At 36.4% G+C, this 24,707-nt stretch overlaps 1 protein-coding gene across 6 annotated transcripts in view; it reads right to left on the bottom strand.

The window, feature by feature from the left end:
- Nucleotides 1-23,944, bottom strand: part of NCOA3 (nuclear receptor coactivator 3) — a 105,911-nt gene extending 81,967 nt beyond the window's left edge. For all 6 annotated transcript variants that reach the window (XM_015237748.3, XM_015237750.3, XM_072944348.1 and 3 more), the window contains exon 1: nt 23,802-23,944. The gene's annotated coding sequence lies outside the window, so the exon portion shown is untranslated. The remainder of the gene's footprint in view (nt 1-23,801) is intronic.
- Nucleotides 23,945-24,707: the final 763 nt, after the last annotated feature.

Below are 24,707 nucleotides of genomic sequence, written 5' to 3'. Positions count from 1 at the left end.
TCCCCAAAGAAGATAATGTATTGTCCTAGATACAGTCTTCTGCCACAGAAGAAAACCAAGGCAATGGAACAACAAAAACAAACAAACCCTACAACTCAAGAAAACCATCCTGATTGGGGGGGGGGGGCGGTGTCAATAAACTACTCACTGAAAGGACTTACTACATACTTGAAGAAAATAAGTCAGAATAACAAACACCCATACATAAGACTACTATGAAAAAGATCTTTTGGACATTCAGGGGAAGACAAAAATGCTAAGTCACTTAAAAAGAAAACCATATTGACATCAGACTGGAACAGCAATGCTCTATGCCAAAAGCCAATGGAATGACAGACACTCTAGAAAAGAATTTTATCATCAGCCAAACTAGCTCTCAAGTATTAGCGCTACAAACTTTTAAACATAGTGGAACTCAACGAATGTTGTTCCCATAAGCTCTTCCTGAGGAATTTATTGGAGAATGAATTTCAGACAACACAAATTACTGGAACATTCACATCAACATAAAAATAGTGGTGGAAATTAAATACATAGTTATCTATAAAAAACTGAATGATGGTTATAAGGGACATGTTATATAACAGCTGTATGCTTTGACAATGTAGATACAATGTAACTGTCAAAAAAATGAGGGGAAAATAAGGAAAGAAAAATTAGAATAAACTTGCTGACTGCCTTACAGACATTAATGGAAAGTAAAAGCATACTAGTTTTAATCAAATGTTGAGGAAGAGAAAGAGGTTACTAAGCAATTTCAATAGTACTCAAAGTAAGACAAAAACCAAGCAAGAATGAGTTAATATAAAAAGCAACAGCTAGAACAAAAGTACAAATGTCAAATATTTTCTAACCTAAAACAGGCAAGACAGAATATTACATAAGGGACAAGATACATTCTCTCAACATATTTCATACCCAACTCAAAAAAGAAAGAAGGGAAGGGGAGGGGAGGGGAGAAAAAAAGAAAAAATTTTTAACAAAGGAGAAATTTTAATGAAGATAAAAGTAGGATTGGATCCTGGAACAAGGGGAAAAAAAGACAATGGTGGAAAACATAGTAATATCTGCTATTTAGTTAGCAGTATTGTAACAATACTAACTTCTTAATTTTGATCACTGTTCCATGGTTAAGCAGTTAACATTAGGGGAACCTGGATGAGAAGTACACAGGGAACACTCCAGTATTTTCAATATTTCTGTTAATCTAAATTATTTCAAAGTAAAAAAAAATTTTTTTTAAGTTTGTGAAACAATGTTTTTCACCACTGAAGAACACTAGAAAACCAATCTGTTATTTTAAAAACTAGTAAGTAAAGGAAAAGAACCAGCCTGCCTTTTCTATATGAACTGTACCCACAGAGGGTGACCAAATATTTGATTACAAAAAGTTTATCTTTATAGATAAATTACAGCTATTAAATGAAAGGCTATGATAGAATATCAGTATTTGCTGCCCCTGATAAATGAGCAGATGAAGGGTACTGGTACTGATCATCAATAGCTTCAAGTATCACAAAGAGAGCAAGAGGCAAACATCATTTGTCCAGATAAACCACACCACATGTGGAAGCAGCCTCACTGTGGGAGCCAAGATGGCCCCTAGTGATTGATGCCCATCTCCCTAGAATTCATACCTTTAAGTACTCCCCTCCCACACAGTATCAGGGTTGATCTGAGTGATCAAAAGAATAGAGCATAAATGACAGTATGAATCTTTCAGAGTCATAAAAAGCATTGCAGCTTTCTTCATCCCTATCTTCCTCTCTCCCTGATCACTTGCTCTGGTAGAGCGCCTTGAAGACACTCACACAAAAAACTGAGACCTCCTACAACAGTCATGGCAGTGAGCCATCTTGAAAGCAGCACTTCATTTAAAAAAAAAAAAAAAAAAACAGCTCTTCTAGGCCCTGGTAAACCTGCAGACTGCAGCCCTGGGTGACAGTTTCACTGCAAGCCATGAGAGACCTTATATCAGACCTACCCAGCTAAGCCACTCCCAGACTGCTAATCTTCAGAAACTGTGGAAAATAATAAATGCTGTTTTAAGCTGCTAAATTTTAGGACTATTTGTTACACAGCAATAGACAACTAATGCATTTGCCAAAAATAACTGAAGCTTAATCTGATCTAAACTGAAGAGCCAACTTCCAATTTATAAAAAAAAAATACAGAAGAACAATTTAAACAACTTCAAAGGATATACTCAGCAAAATCTAGGCAATAAGAAATTCTACAGGAAAAGAAAATTCAAAGGAGCAAAAAGAGATGGAGGAGTAAGCACTTAAGATACATAACAACCAACTGCAATGTGTGAATCTTGTTTGGATCTGATTCAAACTTTTTTTTTTTTTAAAGGAAAAGCAAGACAGAGAATTGGAAAACTGAATAGTGCCTATGTGTTTGGTGTTACTAAAGGAATTACTGTAATTTTTCTAGATGTAATAATGGAATTGTGGTCATGCATTTTTTTTTTTGAAAGGAAGTTGTTACCTTTTAGAGATACTTAAGGATATCATAGGATGCCTGATATTTACTTCACACTAATGTTAGGGAAGGGAGTAAATGGAGATAAAGGTAAGATTGGCCATAAACTGCTGGTCAACCTGAGTGATGAGTATATGGGGATCAATATACTATCTTACATTTTTATGTTTGAAATTTTCCAAAATGTAAGCATAAGAAGCAGTTTTGCTTAAAGTGGATCAAGAAAAGGACAACCTAAATTGGAGATAAGAATCAGAAAAGAATCTTCAAACTACAAGAGACTTTTACCCAATGAGAGCTCTGTCTCTCTCTCAAATTCTCTCCTTCAAGCAAGGAGACAGTTCTGTGTCTCTGGGTTGACAAGAGTGCACAAGTATCCTTTTAAATATTTGAGGCAGTTATTGAGTCATAAATTGAAATTGCTACCTAAAAACTCATTAGGTCTACTTGGGATAATGAAAAAGTTCTGGAAAGGCACAGTGATGATGGTCATAAAACACTGCGAATGTACTTAATGCCACCGAATTGTATACTTAAAATGGTAAATTTTATGTTATGTGTATTTTACCACAATAAAAAATTTTAAACATATTATGTATACTACATACAAAATGTATATTAAAAATCATAACTTCATCTTGTATAATGTACAAGATGAACTACAAAGAACTTAATCAAAAATACTGGAAAAGAGGGCATTTTAATGCAAAATTAAGCAATATTTATCCCCCCAAAAAAGTACAATTCCATTACTATTTTAAAAGACAAAAAGTATTTGCAACAAGGTATTTTTCAAAGGCAAATGCCTTTTTTAAATATATGAAATTTATTTTATTACATGAAAATAATCAGGAAGAAAAACACCAATAATCCGAAAGAAAAGTGGACAATAAAAAGAATTTATAGAATAAGAAAATACAAATGCCCTTTAAACATTTGGGAGGTAGGGGAGAATGTTTACTCTCATTCCCTATATTAGAGATGCAAATATAAACTACAATAAAATGTACACAAGAAAATTCACTCCAGCACTCTATTGTTATATGGCAATACACTGGAAACTGTGTCTATCAGTGATAAACTGATGAAACAAATTATATTAACAAAATGACAATCTGCTAGAAAAAAGAATTAGATCTGCATGCACTGATACAAAACCATTTTCAAAATACAATGTTAAATGCAATAAGATGCAAAACTATGTTTTTAATATACTACAATTTGTGCTTATAAATGCAGGAGTCGATATATAAAGACACAAAGTTATGTTTGTAAATACACACGAAAGAAAATGGTAGCACTGATCGCCTCTGAGAAAGGAACTAGAAAATAAAAAAGTAGACAGAACCCTCACTTTATAGCCTTCTGTAGATATTGGATTTTGTTAGCCATCTACATGTATTGACCAACTTTTTAAAAAGTAAGAAAAAAATTCTCAAAAAATTAGAGGAAGAACTTTAGATGTGGCCTAACTCAGAAGGTTAAATAAAATGCTAAAGATTATCCAACAAGGTCCAAAATGCAATTCTCTTGCTTTTCAAGACTTTACAGCTTTGCTTTTAACTGGTCTGTAAAACAAGTGACACACTTTACAATCTAATGCTGAGTTCTGTGTCTGATTCAGGAATGTAGTCGGAAACATTGCCAATCATATCCCTCCTGAAACATAATGAACTATTCCTTGTTTGCTATGAAACAAATATGTCTTTTGGCTAAAAGATCCTGTTTCAAGAATACAGAAACCTTTTCTACTGCAGGTAGTTCCACTGCTCTCATACATAAAGAAAAAACAATGTACCAAAGTTCATGTTCAACAGTTTGCAATTCCACTTGTAACAAATATTAACATGATTTTAAAGTAAGTAAGTCTCACTAACTGAAACCATCTCCCAAGAATTCATTTAAATCCTTCCCTGGATTACTCCAGCCTCAAGCGGTATCTCCTTCCTCAGAACTCCAAAAGCAATTATTTGTACAATTTATTTAGCAATTAATTCTGCACTGCCTTGTTAAACCTCTTTCATTATTCTCTGAAATGTTATTTAAATCTTCTCTAGTTATCTGACTTTCATGTTTATTTCTCATCTCCCCAAATAGACTGCAAATTCCTTGAGAGAAAAAGATAAGGCCTTATACGGTTTTGTATACACATAAAAATACAAAGCAGTTGGCACATAGTAAATACAAAGGTATTTGTTGACTTAAAACAAAAAGAGAAAAATCAGTTGCATTAAGAAAACATTTAAAGCCAGGCCAAATCAAGAATCTTCAAGCCAGAGTTGATAAGCCAATATACTATTTTGTTTCTCTGACTCCTGAAGCAGTGTGGGGTGGTTTTAAAAAGAAAAAAAGACAAAAAGACAAGGCCTCAATCTGTATCCTCTAGCTTGAGAATCTATGAACTTAACCTATAAACTTCAATTTCTTCACCTCTAAAATGAGGATAATGATGCCTGCCTACAGAAGGCTTTAATGATAATTAAACAAGACAGGTTATGTAAAACTACTAGTATTTCTTATCACAGAGATTCTCAGATTTTTTTCACCTTTTTCTGAGGTATAGTTGATTCATAATAGAAACTCTTAGTGCTTTTTTTTCATGTTTTTTACATCTTTGAAATCAAAATGGTCATGCTGTTGATGGTATCCCATAGTTTAACTGGTAGTTTTACATTTTTCTTACCTAGTGGGAGATAAAATCATGTGTTGTATAATGGATGGCACCTCAAACTTTATTAAATTTTCTAACAGCTGGCAGCTGTTCCTCTCTCACACCCATTCATATTCTAACACATGGACAGGAAGCAGCTCATTCAGCAGTAAGATGTAAATACCACCTAAGCCATTCAAAGTGCCTAGCACTTCGGCATATAGTATACACTCAATAAATAGCAAATGTTGCTACTGCTAACCTGAGTTTATTCAACTAATATTTGAGTACCTACTATGTGCCTGCCACCATTCTAGGCACTCAAGATACAGCAGTAAACAAAAAAAATAATAACTCCCAGCCCTCACAGAGTTTATGCTCTTAATAGACTTGCCATGGTACAAGAAGAAAAAGCCAAAAATCACAACAGAGTTAACAGCTTGCCCCAAAAATTGACAAAGCTAAGCAAACCAAGAAAGACCCCAAAACACAGTACTTGCTAGGCAACACTACCTAGAGAAAAATCTTAGCAAAAAACACAAAATTAAGTCCTGGAAGCCAAGCAGTTCATCCAAGCTTTATCTGCTTCAGGTAAAGGTTTGGAAATTGATACAACATTGTAAACTGACTATACTTCAATTAAAAAAAAAAAAGTAAAAGTTTGGGAAAAAGTAAAACAGCCCAAACAGATGCTGAAAGCTTAAAAAAAAGAAGAGGACATATCGTTTCTGGTTTCTGAAAATAATACATACATAAGATTCATCTGAAAGAGAGCAATAATCATTCTGGTTACGTGTGAAACACAACTCAGGAGACAAGGCAAACTGTATTTTTAAAAAGTCATCATTTGTGTCAGCAAATCATTTTGTAAGCAAATTGTATTTTTTAAAAATCATCCTACATTATGTGTCAACATTAATTTTTTCCAAAGCTTGTAGTTAAAAGATTCATGGTTAACTGTAGTTAAAGATTTAAATGTCAGACTCTTGGATAGAAAAAAGAATACTGATATAAATGAAGGCTTCAAAACATTTCACGCAAAAGTAAAAGGGGGAGTGGCAAGCACACTTGACATCATCAAGTACCAACAGCTAGGCATAAGTCTGAAAAAGTATTTTTAAAAATAAGAACCCAAAGCACAGAAGTCTAGCATCATTTAATAAAGAACCTGTAAATCTTCAAAATGCGAAAGGCACTGTAACAAATTGTTTTGCATTCAATCATAGTACAATGTTATGTTCATAAAGGAGGAATACATGGGTATGTATGTTACGTTGTCAGCACCAAAGCATAAGCTCCTTCCTGGGCAGGGACATTTCTCACCCATTTTTCTATCTCCAAGGAAGCTTTACAAGTAAAAAGTGAGCAAAAAAAAAATTCATTATTTAAAAAATAAGTCTTGGAGTGGGGAGGGTAAAGCTCAAGTGGTAGAGTGCATGCTCAAGGTCCTGGGTTCAATTCCCAGTACCTCCTCCAAAAATAAACAAACCTAATTATCTCCTCCCCAACCCACTGCCAAAATTTAAAAAATTATAATACAATAATAAACAAATTGAATATTAAAAAGTCTTGGGAGAGAATACAGCTCAGTGGTAGAGTGTGTGCCAGCATGCACAAGGGTTCAATCCTCAGTATTTCCACTAAAAATAAATAAATAAAACCCTAATTACCCACCCCACCCCCAAAAAGTCTTCATACCATTAAATTCAAGAAAATACACAACATTCTAAGGAAATAAAAAGTAATGGTTTTTTAGACTTAAAGTAACTGAGTAAAGTAACTATCCAAAACAAGTCATTCTCAAAAGACGCCAGTATACCAAAGTAAAGGCTAAAGTAGACATTTAAGATTTTCTGATACCTTGTTCTAAGACTGAGAAATGTACAATTAACATTTACTAAATACCCACAATGCACTCAGAAAATCATTAGTCCCAGAGCAGATTCATAAATTAAGTGCAATCCAGTAAAAGGATGCTTACTACCTAGTTAGGAAGACTACTACTAGTGAAACAACGTGTTATATCCAGCGTCTTGTGCTGTGTCCCAAGTGCCAAGCTGGGCAGAGCAGACTAAAAGTTTGGTGAAAGAAATAATCACGAGTTCAAGTGAACAGGAAAAACACACAATAAAAGAGCCAGAATTGAACCTTGGATGGGTAGTTCGACGAGAAAGAAAAATGAAACCAAAGGTTTCTAGTTGCTTAAGCCAGAAACTTTTGAGTCACCCATGATTCTTCCCTCCTCCTCTCTCACCCGGCCCTACCCCATTCCACCATCCCCCAACGCTGAATCCATCACAAAATTCTGTAGGCTCTCCCTTCAAAATATATACAGAATCCAGTCACTTCCTATCACCTCCACTGCCACATAATCTCGTCAAGGTCTAAGCCACATCATCTCGTACCTGGATTACTGTAATAGCCTTCTAATAGGTCTCCCTACCTCTTGCCCTCTTCTAGGCTACAAAGCAGTTGGAGGGATTTCTGTAAAGCCTAATTCAGTTTATTTGCTCTCTGCTAAAACCCTACAGTGCAGGAGGCAGCTCTGTGTGTGTGTCTGTGTGTTGTGTGTACAAGCACAAAGAAAAGCAAATGGGAAGATGGACACCAAAAATCTTTAATAATGGGTGATGAGGTTTACTGGTTAATCTTTATTTGCCCTTTGATTTCTTTATTTTCTCCTTTGTATTTTTCTGTATTTTCCACATAAATATGAATTACTCTTGTAATTTTAAAAAATAAAATGCTTTAATTGGAGGCTGGAAAAAAACAATGATCACAAGATCTTTTTGGAATACCAAAATCAAAAAATCTGCAGTGGTTCCCCACTTTGCTCAAAATAAAGGGTGAAGACATTACAATCACCTACAAGATCCCACTGTCACCTCTCAGATTCCTTCTCTTACTACTTACTCCTTTCTTCACTGTGCTCCAGCATACTGGCCACCTTGCTATTCTTCAAATACACTTAAAATGTTCCTACCAAAGGGCCTTTGCACTGGCTGTTCCCTCCACACATAACGCTTCCTACTCCCTCAAAATATTCACAAGGCTTACTTCCTGGACTCTTGGCTCTGTTACTTTCTCAGAGGTTACAACTATCCATCAAAAATGTAAACCCCACAACACACACACACTAGTTGCCAGTCCCCTTATGCAGCTTTTTTTCTTCATAGCCATTCTGGTTACTGGTGTATTCCTAATATCTAGAGAAAAGCTTGACACATGGCCAGCACTCAAATCTCTGTAGGATAAATTAAAACATGGAGGCAGAAATGAGAAAACATTTGGGAGAGTGTGAGAATAGTGTTTGAGGGGTCAAAGACTAAAAGAAAACCAACCTGACAGGAGCAGAGAAACGAAGCAAAGAATCCTTCCAAAGAAGAGACTAGGTTAACAGTGAGCAACTAGAAAAAGTGAGAGACTTGAAAGATAGAAAGTTGACAAGGAAAGAAAAGGCTATGGGCCAGAAGAAAACTTAGGCTGAGAGGCAAGAGATAACACAGTTGGAGAAAGAATGAGGGCTGAGAAGAGGAAGTGTATGAAGAGGCCGGGAGAAGAGTTACAGATGCAGGAGAGGTCAGAGATGAGACCGTGTAGGGGCGGGGAGGAGAGGACACAGGAAAGGGGCGGAGGCCACTGCTATGTCACCACTCTGTTGTTCAAATCTAAGACCTCACAGTCCTGAAAAAGATATACATTATATGCCTTTACTTCCAAAATGTTAAATGACTTACAAGTGTTAAAACACACAAAGATACATATGCACATCTGTTGTTATCACTCGAACGCTCAAATTCCCCACTGCAGAAATGCATGAGTTTAAAAGGTTAATTCACAAAATATGAATTTTTCAATTTAATTCCTTAATACCACTGTTAGGCATTTGCTATAAAAGAGATGAAACAAGGCAGAAGTAGGTAATTACCCTACAATATTTGTAATCTACTCTTTATCATTCTGCTCTGCCAGTTTTCAGAACTGGGCAACCTGGACTTCTCTCAATAGGAAAACAGTACAATACTGTTTGCCTTTAAATTTGAAACAGCCAAATAAAAACACAATTATCAATTTTAACATAAAGTCTATTAGCTCTTTGAAAGATTAACAGGTCTGAAATACACCTAAAAAAATTAATAGGTCTAAAATGTTTCCTGAATCACACCAAATTTATGCTGAGCTTCTGCATACTTTTTTAAAACTGTTTTAATTTTCTGAGCATTCTTCAGTACAGTACAAAATGTAATAAAATAAAAATTTACACAGCATTGTGACTAAAGGAATAATTTTATATATCTATATTCTCAGATGTGTAATGAATCTACTGAAAATTTAAAAATCAAATCACTTACAACTAATAGAAATTTGGGAATCAAGATTTTTAAATAACTTGGCAAGTTCAGTGTTATGGCCACACTATTCAAGCAGAGATGGAACAAATATACAGTACTTGAGATGTGCGATCTTATGCACTGCTCTCTAAAAGCTGGCCAGATGCCATTCTATCATTGATAGAGTAGCTTCAAATTCCACTCAGAGTGCAACTGCAGTCGCACTGAATCCAGCAGTATAAGCATGCCTGCATGTCATTATGGGAAATAGTGGAAAATTTCAAAGGCTGACATCCAGAACGTCTGTGGTTCTTTTTCATATTTCTTTCTTCCTACAAAGCAGTTATTAGACCAGTAGTTGGATTTTTTTTTAAAGCTGGAAATTTCCACTGGTTTTTTTAAACTAGCCTTCTTAAATGTAAATTGCAAAATGTTCCAAAATTCCAGAAAGAATAAATCAGACAGAAAAGAATTAAAATATATCTCTTGAAATTAGGGTGAAAGGACTGGTAAGTAAACTGAAGTGAGTGTCACTCTATTCATGTAAAAAAAAAAAGTGTCCAGGAAGGTACTTAGGTGATTTAAGGTTACAATAATTTAATATAAATATTAAATGTGACAAATAGCACACTGTGAAGCTGGTATTTTCTCATTAGCTTATAGTGGAAGCATTCAAAAGCTAATACAACCAACAGAACAGTTAAACATAAAAACCATGAAAAGACAAGACCATATAATACAGCCTGGTGAAAAGGGCATACATTCCATGCTAAGAGAGGTAAGCCATGAAGACTGGGTTTTTCAGTGAAGGCGAAAGAGAACAGTGACAAACCTCACAGATAAAATGCAGAGTTTTTACATAGGTCTTCATTAGGACGATTCATTAGGATTATACAAGACCGAAATATTTGATGTTTTCATCTTAATTTGTAATAATAAATAAGAAAAGAAACAAGGACTTATTGTTCCATTATTAAAGAGGTAAAAAGATCAACTTTCAGACTATTTAAAAATGAAAAGTGACCAGTAGAAAATAATTTACTATGTTTAAGAACTGATATGGTCCAGGTTAATAATTTTAGTTTCTTTGCATTTATATGAATTAAAGAATGAAATCTATAATACATGTTTGTATAACTGTTGCTCAAGCTTTAAAACATGTTATCCCCAAAATATACCTATGACCAAAAACTTGAACATTAATACAAAGACATCACTGATTACCAACAAACATCTATGCCAAAGACTGGGAGAAAGTATCTACAAAATCCATCTGATAAAAAGATGTTTATCCAGAATATACATTAAAGACATCAAACAAATAAATGTCTTAAAACTCAATAGCAAAAGGATGGGGGACAGGAGGGGAGTTATACTGATACAAAGCAAATCAGGGGGGAGAGTATAGCTCAAGTGGTAGAGTGCATGCTTAACATGGTACTGGGTTCAATTCCCAGTATCTTCTCTAAAAGTAAGTAAACTTGATCCCCCCCCAAAAAAAAAAACAAAATAATTAAATAAATAAAGCAAATCAGCACAACTATAACCAACATCTTACTTAACAGTGAAAGATGGAATACTTACCTAAGATTGAGAACAAGGCAAAGATATACACCTCTCCAAACTGATCAAATTGATTAAATGATTCAATGCAACCACAATCAAAAACCCTACGCTGTATTAGAAACATTAACCATAATAAAGCAAAAAAGAGAAAAGGCATACTGATTGGAAAGGAAGAAATAAAACTATCTTTATTCACAAACATTATCATCTATGTACACAATCCTAAACAAACTACCTAAAAGCTACTAAATCAAGTGAGTTTGGCAAGGTGACAAGGTACAGGGGAATATACAAAAAACCAACTGTATTTATACATACTAACAACAAATTATTGAAAACTGAAATTTTAAATACTATTCGCAATCACATATAAGAATGTAAAATTTAGTGATGAATTTGACAAAAACTTTTATAAGATCTGTGCACTGAAAACTACACAACACTATTAAGAGAAATTAAAGAAAACCCAAATAGATAGATATATGATGCGTTCATGGAACATAAGACAGTATTTTTAAGAAAGCAATTTTTCCCAAATTGCTCAACTGATATAATGTAATCAGAATTGAAATCACAAGACTGTAAATCAACTATATTTCAATAAAAAATGAAAAATATCGCAACAAATGTTTTGCAGAAATCGACAAGATGATTCTAACAATTAATGGAAATGTAAAGGACTAGAATAACCAAAATAATTTGGAAAAAAAAATGTAGGAGGATTTTCCCTATCTGATTTCAAGGCTGGGTAGAAACAGACTGATATATACATCAATGGAACAGAAGAGACTCCAAAACTTGACCTACACTTTTTGGTTATTTGATTTTCAACAAAGGTGTCACGTCAACTCAATGGGGAATGTATATCTTTTCAACAAATGGTGCTGGAAAAATTCAATAGCCATAGACCAAAATATGAATCTCAACCTTTACCTCATACCATATATAACAATTAACTCAAAGAGGTCATAGAACTAAATTTAAGAGCCAAAACAATAAAACTTTCAGAAAAAAAGAAAAATCTTTGGCAAAGATTTCTTAAATGCAACACAAAACTCAATAAATTCAATTCCAGTAACATTAAAAACTTTTGCTCTTCCAAAAACACTTATGAAAATTAAAATGCAGGCCACGGACTCAAAGTAAATACTTTTAAAACATTAAATCCAAAAAAGGCTTTGTATCTAGAATACACAATGAGGTCTTACATCTTATAAACCTAACTAAAAAACGGGTAAAGCAGGAGGGGTAGAGGGTGCTCAGTAGTAGAGTGCACACTTAGCATGCATGAGGTTCTGGGTTCAATCCCCAGGACCTCTATTAAAAAATAAAAAAATAAAGCTAACTACTCCCTCAAAAAAGCTATTTAAAAAAATGGGTAAAAGATATGAACAGGAATCTCATCAAAAAGATATAACAATGGTAAATAAGCACATGAAGATAAATTCAACATCATCAGTCATTAGGAAAACTCAAATTAAAGCCACAATGAGAAAGCACTATATACCCACCAGAATGGCTACTAACATTAAAATGACTGATCATACGAAATGTTAGTGAACATGTGAAACAACCAAAACTATCATACACTGCTGGGAGAAATATATAATGGTACAGCCATGTTGAGAAACAGGTGGCCTTTTCTTAAAATTTTTCAATGTTACACATACACTTAGCATATATCCCAGCCATTCCATTTCTGGATATCTACTCAAAAGTATTTGCTTACACAAAGCTGCTTAACACAAATGTCAGAGAAGCTCTATTGTTCTGATAACCAAAAACTGGACACAACCCACATATTCATCAACAGGTGAATAGATAAACTGATAGACCTATTCGGCACAATAGTACTAAACAATAAAAAGTGAAACTATTAGTATATGCAAAAACAGGAAATAAATCTCAAAACAACTAAGTGAAAGAAGTCAGCCGCTCCTCACAAAAAAGTACATACTGTATGTATAATCCCATTTATAAAAGGTTCTCAAAAATACAAGCTAATCTTTTGTGACATAGACAGATCAGTAACTGCCTGAAGATGGGGGAGGGGTGGACTACAAAGAGACATAGGAGGTATCAATTTCGGATTTTGGAGGTAAGAGATACTTCCATTATTGGAATTGTGATGGATTCAGAGTCAGACATATGTCAAACTCAAACTGTACAATTTAAATATATGCAACTGATCATCAATTACACCTCTATAAAGCTGAGGGGTGGGGAGTAAGGAAAAAAGCCAACTCTAAGTGGGGAAGGGTATAGCTCAGTGGTAGAGCATGTGTTCAGCATCCACAAGATCCTGGTTCAATCCCCAGTACCTCCACTGAAATAAAAACCTAACTACCTCCCCCATGAAATAAAAAAATTTTTTAATTTCAAAAAAAAAAGCCAACCATAGTGACAGAAAGCACAACAGTGGATGACTGAATACAAAACCCAGAAGACTGAACGCAACCGGGCAAGAACTTTCTGGGGTGGTGAAAAGTTCTGTATCTTGATTGTGGTGGTAGTAAAACAACCGTTCACACTGGTCAAAACTCAAACTGCACACTTAACATGGTTCAATTTTATATAAGTCAATTATACCTCAATAGAGTAGATTCCTAAAAATAATTTTTTAAAGCATACTCAATGCTTTTATATGCTAGCTACGTCTTAAATATCTTTAAACATACTAAAAGGAAAATACACAGCTACAACATATTATAGTCTACAATCTCATTAATCTATGCTACCAGTCTAACATGGTAACTTTATTTTTACAGTTTAATTTTTATAGTTTATGTTTTATGTTCAAAAAGAAAAAGAAACCAAAAAGCACTAGAAGAAACACATGAAAAAGACTTCAAATTTCTCAAACAAAAACAGTGATACCACAAAATGTTTCTCAGAGATGAGGAGAAAAGGCACTTCATACACTGCTCGTGGATTTGTAAATTGATACAACCTCTACAGGGAGTAAGTTGTAATATCTATAAAAACTTTAAATTCATATTCTAGCATTCTTCATCCAGAAATGTTATTATATTTATAACACAGGAACAAAGAAATATGTATGAGGATATTCACTTGCAGCTTTGTTCACAGTAATATGAAACTGAATAAATTATGATATACCCATACAGTAGACTACTGTGTAAGCATTAGAAAGAACCTAGTAGCTACAGATACAAAACCTCTCCAAGATCGTTTAAAAAGTATACAAAGTCCAGAATAGGGCTTCTGAGTACCAGTTACATAGATGTGTTCATTTTATGAAAATTTATCAGACTGCACACTAGTGCAGGTTTCTGAACGTATCTTACACTTCAACATAAAATTTACCCCAAAATGTGGGAGAAATTCATTAAACTTAAAAGCTTTTAAGTATATGCATTTACATGCCTAGACTAGAGTAGCAATGGTTGCCTCTGGGCAGGAGATAAGGAAGTGGCTGGGAGACATTTGAGGAAGGGTGCCTTACTTTCCACTATATGCTTTGGTACCTTTTGAATTTATCCCATGTGCACCTGTTATATATTTCAAAAAATACTTCTGAACTGAAACCATCTGCAACTATATCTATGCATGAGCTGGGATTTTTTTTTTTTAATACAGAAATAAACTCGAGGCAGAGATGGATTTAGGTCCATAATAGTTCTTCATAACCCAGTTTCATATTTTATACTCAGCAAGTCTCGTTTTCACTGACTTTGTAACTGATAAACAGTTTAAATTTCCACTTAGAAAATAAATTCTTAAAAACTCACCTTTTCTACTTTGAATAGGGTTTTGTGTATGACTTCATTTGAAGAATAAAAAAGGGGAACTCTACTTCAAAACTCAGACTACTAAATGAGATCATGTAAAGTAAGGACACAATGTCCAGGCACACAGGCACTCAATAAATGGTGGGTTTCATCTTTTATATCTAAGAAATGAATCAGAACACAGGGAAGAGAATTTTATTGGGGCAAGAGAGGGAAGGCGGAACAAAGGAGACAACAGCAACTAAAGTGTAAGATGCACAGACAGAATTAAGGAGATGATGCGGAAATGTAGATAAGAGTCACATTATGAAAAGCTATGGGAACTCCATGGAAAGGAGTTTAGTTTCAAACTCTTAATGAACAACAGAAGACTTCATGCCTTCAGGCAAACAACATGAAGAGATAAGCTTTTAAAAGACAAACTAAAAAGGAGAAACAGCACTCTCATGGATAACAGCTGAGAGCATAAGTTTATAAGGTTATATTATAACCTCTTTGGAGGTAACTGAGAAAGAGCTATGAAAGTTTTAAACGTACATTTTGTTCGAGTCAGAAATTTTACTTTCCAGATTTTTGTAGTAAGATACACTCATACAGCACTCAGATCTAAATATAGTTCACATCATTCAAAATAATACAAGATTGGAAATAGCAATGAGGAACTCGTTAAATAGGTTACCTCAAATCCATTTGTACATTGGAATATTATGCAGCCTTTTAAAATACAAGGTATAGAAGGCTCTCCAAGTTCTTTTGTTAAATGAAAATAGTGGGAACCCCCTATGCTCCCATTTGCTAATTAAAAATAAAGAGTGAGGAAAGAATAGGAAAAAACTAAAGAAACATCCATAATCAGATGTACAGACTATCTTCTAACAGTAGTGGTCTCGAGGGGCACAGGTTAACTACAATGACCAAAGACCTAAGGGTACCAGGAGACTTACTTTTACTTTTTCACGTATACCTTTTTTAAATGGATTTTTTAAAACATTACAGTTTTTTATTGTAAGTAAGCACTACAAAATACTAGATGTGGGCAAGATTAGAAGCAGCAATTAGTCCCCTTTAGATCTACTCCATCTCCTTCATGAAGTTTCCCTAACAATCCCAGCTGAAAATGACCTTTTCTTCCTCTGAACCACTTATTTATGTTGCTGCAACTATGTTTTTTCAATTACTCATCTTTCATTATAAACTCCTAGATCACAAAGGGATTTTAAATGACTACAATGCTTAGCGCAATTCTTTGAAGACCAGTGGGACTAAATAAGAACGTTTGAGCAACTCACAGGACTGCCTAGTCCTAGGGAAACTGGAAAATAAGAACGTAGGATACTAAGGCCCAGACACAATTTATCAGGACAGCTCTATGAGGGAGATACAGGTCCCAAGTAAATCCTTAGGACTCTAATTTTATTTCAATTTCCACTTATAAAAAGTGTCTTGAGAGTCGAACTCTAGAAACTTTCACTTTCAAACCCAAGTGTTTGGGTGAACCAAAAGCAAGTATACTTGAAAAGATGATTTTAAAAGCTTTTAAAAGGAACGGTTCCTACCTCACAATAGACAGCTTAACTGAATCCATCCTACCAATCAATAAATACTGACTCCAATGCATGGAAGGAGATAATTAAGATTCATATCAGGAAATAATAATTATATTTTCAGTTGTGGTGGTCTGGGAAATGTACTTAGACAGGATCTGAGTTGGACCTTAGACTAGGTAGCAAGGGAGAAGAGGCAGAAAAAAATTAGTAGGACTAAAGCAAAGGACAACAAAAGTGGGAAAGATTAAAAAAAAGACTGCAATAAGAACTGAATATTAGGTTAAGGAATTTGGATTGTACCCCACAGATTTCAAAGCAAAAAAATGTTATCAAAATGTTTAATAAGTTTAAACCAGCAAAAGAAGGCAAAGAGTAGAGACTAGTTGAAAGCTATAATAGCAACTAGAAATAAAGGGCCTGGACTAGTTTTAGAAATTGGAATGAAAATATTTTTTTAAAAAATGTATTAAGAGCATTCTGCAAAAACAAAACCAGTTTATTCAATGCCATAACTCACTTTACGTTGACTGAATATTTAAATAAAGTCTTGAACTGTCTTATCTATGCACTCTTGCTAATGATTTCCCACCAACATGAACTGTGCTCTCTCCGTATTAAAATCATAGTCAGGCTTCAAAGTTTTACATTCTGATCGCCTGGTCAGAGGTAGCCCCCTTCCTCTGAATTTCTGCAAGATTTTTGTAGGCAAAACAAATTACCTTGTACTGAAGTGATATGAGTACCTGATTGATTGTATGCACTTGGGAGGTCAAAACCTTTTTAACTCTCAGAGTGTCTCAAACAGTACAAGCTTAATAAACACTGATTAAGTATGTGTATTTATGGGGGAGTGGGCAGTAGCCAAACAGTAGCCAATTAAGGATGACTGAAGCTTAAGGCCTCATAGCTAAGAGAATGGTGGTATGAATTCAGTTTAAGAAGTCACAGGTGGGAGCTATTTTGTACTATAGGTTAAAAGAGGGGGAGACTGAAGGTTACTGGGCAGGTTCATGATTTCAGGTTTGCCTAACTTGGTATCCATAACCTAAGGTTTCCACATTTTAAATGTAGTTATGCACTCTGAAAGTAGCTTTCTGAATTCATGTTACTGATTCCTGACGAAATTATTTTTAAAACTTAATACAGTAACAGTCCTGTTATTATACAAAAAGATACTGACCCTCCAATGGATGCAACATATGTGGAGTTATTTTTCCCACTGATGAAGTTAGATTATTCTTGATGCAGCCTGACAGCAATGGAGCCAACTCTCTTGGATGGGATGAAAGTACCATCATAAAATACAACCACCACCAGGCAGGTAGAAGAGGATGGAGATGAGCTTGGATGGAGCAGAGAGTGTGTAGACTAATTTGGTTAGGAGAAAATTGGGTGATCTTTAAAACATTTTCAAATAAGGTTGCCAAATTCCCATCTAGAAACAAAATCAAGCTGATATAGCTACTCTACAGAGTGACTTAAATTCAATAATCCATTTCACTGATGACAGCTTTACTGAGAGTAAGGAAAATATGACTTCATTTTCTTACACCAGAAGAAATAGGTTGAAAATTCTCTCTCTCCCACCCTCCCCACCTCAGCCTCAGCACACACACACACACATTTTGCCACTGGTAGCATACAATACTAGGGTGAAGTCAGGATTTCAAAGTCATCCGGTCCCCAGTCTCATGAGTCAGCACAGAAACCTGCATCTTCACATCATTATCTGGTAAGAAGAGCTCAATCCGTTTAATATTTGACCAAAAATTTTTAAATAAAAAGGCCAATTCTATATATCTATGTGATGCTTTAAATTTATAGAATCTTCTAATACAAGGAAACTTGGGAGATCATATACTCCACCCCTTTTATAAATTTAAAAACAGACCTAGAGAGATTGATTTGCAATCTCAGAGTACAAACTTGCAAATTATTCTCAACTCTTCACCGGTACTATTTTTTTCAAAATAACAAGCTAACAAATCATATTGCTCAGGTAACAAAGGGGGAAAGTATGTAGGTTTTTGATCATTAAAGTTCGGTTTTAAAACTGAGCATGTGATCACACAGCCCTTTCCACTAATAACAATTAACTCTCATTTATAAAAATGTCAGTTTAGAACAGTTAGATTGAGAAACATTTCCTCTCAAAGTAAAAATACTTTGGTTTTAGATTTCACTTAAATAAAAGAGCAAAGAATATTTACTCTTAAAATCACCCCCCAACCCCCGCCCCTTTTTGTGTGTTAAAACCCTTTCTTCCCCTTCCCCAGGCTTTCTCCTCTTTTGTACTCAAGTTCTCAAATGCATAAGATGGAGGAACAATGCCACAATACAACTGCAGGCTTCCTGCCTACTAGTCAGTCATTATTCTTAAGACTTGAGAACTTTCAAAACACTGCTTGGGTTGCTTTGAAATTCCCTCTTTCAGATCTTCCCTCCTTCGTGGAATATCTATTTAAAAGAATGACTTCAAAAATGTCTTGTTGCACCCAATCAAAACTCTCTAAGCAAACTAAAAATGCTAGTCTTAGATATGAAGGTAGGATATAAATGCCTGAAGTGTGACAAACATCAATCAAAAAGTACAGGACAGAAAGAAAAAGTATATTTCTGGCCAAGCATAAAAACAGTATTTTTCTCCTATGTATATTAACCCTATTTCTGAAAAATTCCTTTTTTATATGGAAGGTATCTTATTACAATATTATCATCACTTTAACAATACCATTTAGAGATCTAAAGGTCTCAAACTACATTTGGCTGAACAGAAAAGGGCTACTTTTATTATTGTCGACAAAATGCTTCACTAAAATGAAGTATATTCATTTATTTAAAAATCTGTCAGGGGCAGAAAGAAATTACCAGCAGCAGTCACCTGGAAACCCGGGGAATTTCCCATTTCCTCTGACCACACTTTGATGGTGGCAGCAGTGCTTACTAATAAACTTACTTGGTTGTTGAGATAAACTAATGGAGCTACTCTAGACAGAGACACTGGGGGTTTGGGGTGGGGGAGTGTAAGTTATCTGCCCAGCTCACCACGGGTCCTTTCCTTTAAAGGCAAAAGCATTAAAAATGAAGGTTCGTGAGTAACAATTTGTCCAATTGTTACAATCGTTTTCACCAATAAAAATTTTTCGAACATCTCTAACAAAAACAAAAAGATCAATTTATTTCAAACAATATTCAATAAAGCTCAATCCCAGTACAACAAAATAATTTAGCTAGTCCCCTGGAGTTTGTTATAATGGGATTTAACCTATACACTCAACATTCAATTAACCATGAGGCTTATCCTAATTGAGGATTATGCTGACTTGTGCAGTCCTCTCCCATCTATCCACCTACCACTCCTACTCAGCTGCCATTGCTACGGAAAGCAAAGCCCCAGGGAGCAGTAGATTATCCACTGCTATGTTATACCCAGGCCAATATTGTCTCCTCATCATTATGAGGATGATGAAGAGTTAAATTTTAGTAATCTTCCAAAAGGTGAAGTTTCATAACCCTCACTCATAGTGTCTAACCAAAGAAATTAAACATTTCAGAAGAATACCTTCATAGATGAACAGCAAAGTCACACTCTTTCATAGCATATCAACAAAAAATATTAACAGAAAACAAAATAGGACACAAATGTTCCTAATGAAAAATAGGGAAAAGGACAAATAGAAAAGACTAGTCCATTTGCTCTTAGAATATTCTTTGAAATAGGTAAATTGTCTCTGCCAATTAGGTCAGACTTCTTTCCTTTGCCGCTGGGCCACAAAGTTTACTACACAGTTAGTTAAATAAATCTTTATTACAACCCCCACCCCCGCCCCTGCAGTAAACTGACCTGGGCCACAAAACCTACCAAACTGAGTTAATGCTGACAAAGCTGGAAACTGGCAGTATGGAGTCTAAGAAGATTATCCAGTTTGTGGATAAATCAGCCTTCTAGACACTGCAGGTCTTCCTTTCAACTCCTGCTGTGTATCTTCTGGCCATTTTCCTGTTCATTTAACAGCTTTCCACCAGAAGGTAGGAAAGGAAAAGGTGATTAAATTCGAGTCAATCCCATCATTTGTTAGGGGACTGAAAATAACGTTAGACTCCGGATAAATTGCATCCTTAACCCAAAAATAATCTCCCAGAAACCCTGTCAGAAAACCAAACAGCCAAGTGAATTTCTGAGCAATTATTAACAAAGTGAAGAAATAAACCTCATTACAATAGAGCCCCTCCTCGAATTTAACTGTAAAATGTTCATTTTGTAATCCCCTCCCCCACCCCCAAAAAGCACTCATAAAATGGGAGAAAATGCCTACATTTTACTGCAGCACTCAATCTTAATGCTATCCCTGAGAATCTAAACATACACTCACCTCTTTAATGTGTTGAAAAAGGAAAGTTAACATGTATTTCCAATACTAATTTTTTGCTTCCAGAGCTTTAACCACTCAGTAACACAAAAAAGGAATATTTTATGCCACAGAGTATATAGTAAATTCAAACCAACTGGGACAGGTATTCCCTGGTTTAACCTGTGAGAAACTACAGTACCTCTTCAATCATCATCAACAACTCTTGCTTTTCTAGTCTTAGGTAGCATTTAAAGAGTAACAACTGTGTTAAATTGTGGTTGTTTGTCTGTGTAGACAGTCACCGGAGGCTATATTCATTTCATTCTAAACTTGCGACAAATTAAGTTTTCAAAAGCAGTCTACATCCTCTGGCCAAAACTTGAAATTATATAATCTAAAAAAAAATGCTAAAAGAACCTTAAAGCCATTTATTTAACACCAATTAGGGATAGGACAATAGCAACTGGGGTTTCTTATCTCACCCTATTGTCCAAACTAAAAGATTTTTAAGTCATTCTTTTGAAAGTCTTCTCAAAAACTTACTAGTCTTCAAGTTAAAAGGAATTATTCTAGAATCATACTGCTAAAAGCACAAAAGACTGACTTTAAAAGAAAAAATTTTATCTTGACTATATCCCTGGCATAGAAAGTTTATTTCAAATTATCAACTGAGAAGGCATTAGTAAGTAACCATTTCAAGAACTATTTTTATTTACATGTCTCCTAGAAAAAGGGTCCAGGGTCCAACAGAACACTCACTCATTACTGAACAAATTCTAATTTATTTGTTGTGGGGGGAGGCAAGGTATAGAAATAATTTCTAAGAGGGAAAAACACACAATATACTCACTTTCAAAATATATTTAATATTTCCTAATCCTCTATCTCGAATATCACTGAATTTTTAAATAACTGTTAGTGTTGGTAAATTTAAAACCACCATTCTAAAACTTTAAAAAATAGAAATCCTGTTAATTATTCTGGGGTTGTTATGCATTTTCAAAGCCTCTGTAGTTAAAGAGTATTTTATGGTAGAACTATTTCCTATAACTGCTCTAGAAACATTACAGTCTCCTACTTAGTCCATAATCCTCGTGTCTAAAACGTATTTCTGTATACCAGAAGCTGGCTTATTTTTTTTTCTTTAATGCTGATTAGACAACTAAGTCATTTCCATCGATACATAAAACACCCCTATAACTTAGGATCACAGGCAATCTAGATTACAGCTTATTTAAATGCAGAACCTGAAGTAACCTCCAGTGACAGAAGCATAGTGTTCAATATCATTTTACATGTTACAAACTGAGGCTTCATCTTACACACAAACAATGAACCCTGGCAGGGTTCTTCACCCTGAAGCCCCACAGATTATTTCTCTAAGGGTGTTAGTAGATAAGGCAACATAAACAGTAAGTTTGGAAGAGGTTTTCTAATAGCCATCAACAATTGTTTAAGGCAGTAAAAAGAAAACAGTACTCCCACCACATTGTCCCTTTCTTCCGTTCATTTTCTTTCCCTGCTTTTCCAACAGGGGTGTGTTTCAAATTGAAATTCTTAAAACAATTATCCCAAAAACCAACAATGCTCTAGAAACCAGTAACAGTCTTCGCCTCCTAGGAATGGAAATTGGAGGGTTTAGGGTAGGAGAGACTCACTTTTCAATGTTTTTGTACCTTCCAAGTGGTGCCTACACCAGTCATATTGGGTATAACCTACTCTAAACAAACAAGCAATAATTTTACTTTTTTTCCAAGAACAAACATTTCACAAACAGATTGCCATTTAACATTCTGGTTTATAAAGCACTCACAAGCCTCCCCACCCCCCTCCCCATCATCCTCTAAACAACCTGCTGCAACAAATACTGAAGCTTTCCTGCAGCCAGGGACCAATTAGGTGGATTCGAGACCAGGCGTTTGGAATCAAGGAGGTGAGCAATCTCACTGAATATTACTACCACTCTCACTCATCTCATTCAACTCCATTTAAAACCACTGCAGCTAGACAGCTGGTACTCACCTTCCTGTTTCTTTACGGTAGAGGTTTAATAACAAAAACAGGCTGGCTTTGAAGCGCTACTAAAATTGCAAAAAGGAAATTTTCACATTCGGGAGGGGGGAAAAAAGTTTCGACTTCGAGAAAATTTCATACCTTTCGCGTCTTTCCATTGGGGAAGCCTGAACTGCTAGTGAGACTTCGAGACGATGCTCTCTCCCTCTCACAACTGCTCTTTTGGTTAACTTTTCCACCCTAAGGGTCCTCAAACTGCCTTAGGAAGCAAACTAAGTCCTCCAACAACTCATGGATTTTTTTTTCTTCTTTTAAGGCATGTGCAAGACGAACACTTTAAATCATCACAAATTGAATCAATGTACTAAGAAGATTAGAAATGGAGGTGGGGAAAAAGTAATAATAAAGACAGCCAAACCCCAAATTTAATCCACCAACTTCCATTTGCCATCTCCCAGCCTTCACACAAGAGGTAGCAAAATGCCTTTTTACTGAGAAAAACTGCTGAGAACCTACCCGTGCCCAAAATGGAAATTCCGCAGATAATTAGCGTTAAAATATTAAAAATGCCCCAAGTGCAGGAGGCAACACAGCAACAAAATCCAACCCGATTCTGAGTTGGACGTGGAGGCTGGGGTGGGGGGTCGGTGGAGGTCTGTGCGGCTTCCCCCGCCCTTTAATTCTTCCGAGTAACTGCGAGAAGCCGAGGCAGCGGGAAGAGGGGGTTGAGGGGACCTTTCAAAAGCAGCCCTGAGGCAGGGGAAGGATAAAACTTTAGGGACAGGAGAGGAAAGTGGAGCCCCGCGGTCCCCCCAAACTCCTTGGGGTGACCCCTCCGCGTGGCGACCCCCTCGCACCCCCACGCACGCTGCCACCCAGCCTCGACTCCCCTCCTCCTGCCACGGGCCGCCCCCAGGCTGCAGGGAAGCCGCGCGGCCCCGACACCCCGAAACTATCTCCGCGCGTCCCCTGCTCGGCGCGCCCCTCAGCGCCTCCCAGAGCCGAAGCCGCCGGCTCGCGGCAGCCCGGGGAATTCGCCCTCTTCCCTCCGCCTCGCACTCCACCCCCTCGCCCGCCGCCGCTCTTCCTTTATCTCCACTCACCGCCCGCCGCCATTTTCCTCGCTGCAGCTTTAAATCGGAAACTAGCCGCTCAGCACTCAGCGCTCAGCACTCAGCCCGCAGCCGTCGCCACCGCCGCCGCCACCGACTCAGCCGCCGTGGCCGCCGCTGTCGCTGTGGAGGGGTGAAGCGGCAGCGGCTAGAGACGCGGCGCGGAGGCCGCCGGGATATGTAGTCCCGTGGCCACGCCCAGCACTACCGGTCCCAGGGGGCCTTGCGCGGCCTGGGCGCGGGGTGGCCCCGCCCAGTCAGGCTTCCGCGGCGCGAGGGCGTGGCGGTGTAGACCCTGAGGCCGCTTTGGCTCACTTACCACCTGGGAGCTGCGGCCAGGGCTGGGGAACTGGAATGCAACCCTAGGCTTTCCCTTAATTTTCTCGTATTTGTTTTCGTCTAGTAATATCTAACATTTATGGAGCGTTTATTGTGTGCCGAATATGGATCCTCAAAACGAGCATCCCTTAGGGACCAGTAAGGACCACTATTAGCTTCATCATTCAAATGAGCAAACTGAGACACAAGGTCAGAAGCCACAGGGCTGTATATTATATGCTAAAGTCACTGGATAAAAGGCTCTTGGGACAATAGTATATTCACTATATATTCTGTCCCGAAGTATCATGCCACGGAGAACTTGTTACCTACAAAAGGGAAGAACTTGCTTTACAGGGGAGTGATCTGATAGACACCACCTTAATCAAGTGATCAAATTGCCAGTCACTATCATTCAGCATCACCAGTAATGGATCAAATTGATATTATGTGTCTCCTGATATGGTGCAACAGGGAAAACATAACTCCCCCTCTGTAGGATTCTTGCCAAAAAAATAGCTTACCTGAACATAACTATGAAAAAACAATGAGGCAAATCCAGAATGTGGGGCATGCTAC

This window comes from Vicugna pacos, chromosome 19 (genome assembly GCF_048564905.1).
Source record: "Vicugna pacos chromosome 19, VicPac4, whole genome shotgun sequence".
Taxonomy (NCBI): Eukaryota; Metazoa; Chordata; class Mammalia; order Artiodactyla; family Camelidae; genus Vicugna; species Vicugna pacos.
The sequence above is the reverse complement of the archived record's forward strand: the minus strand, read 5'-3'. Positions and strand labels throughout refer to the sequence as shown.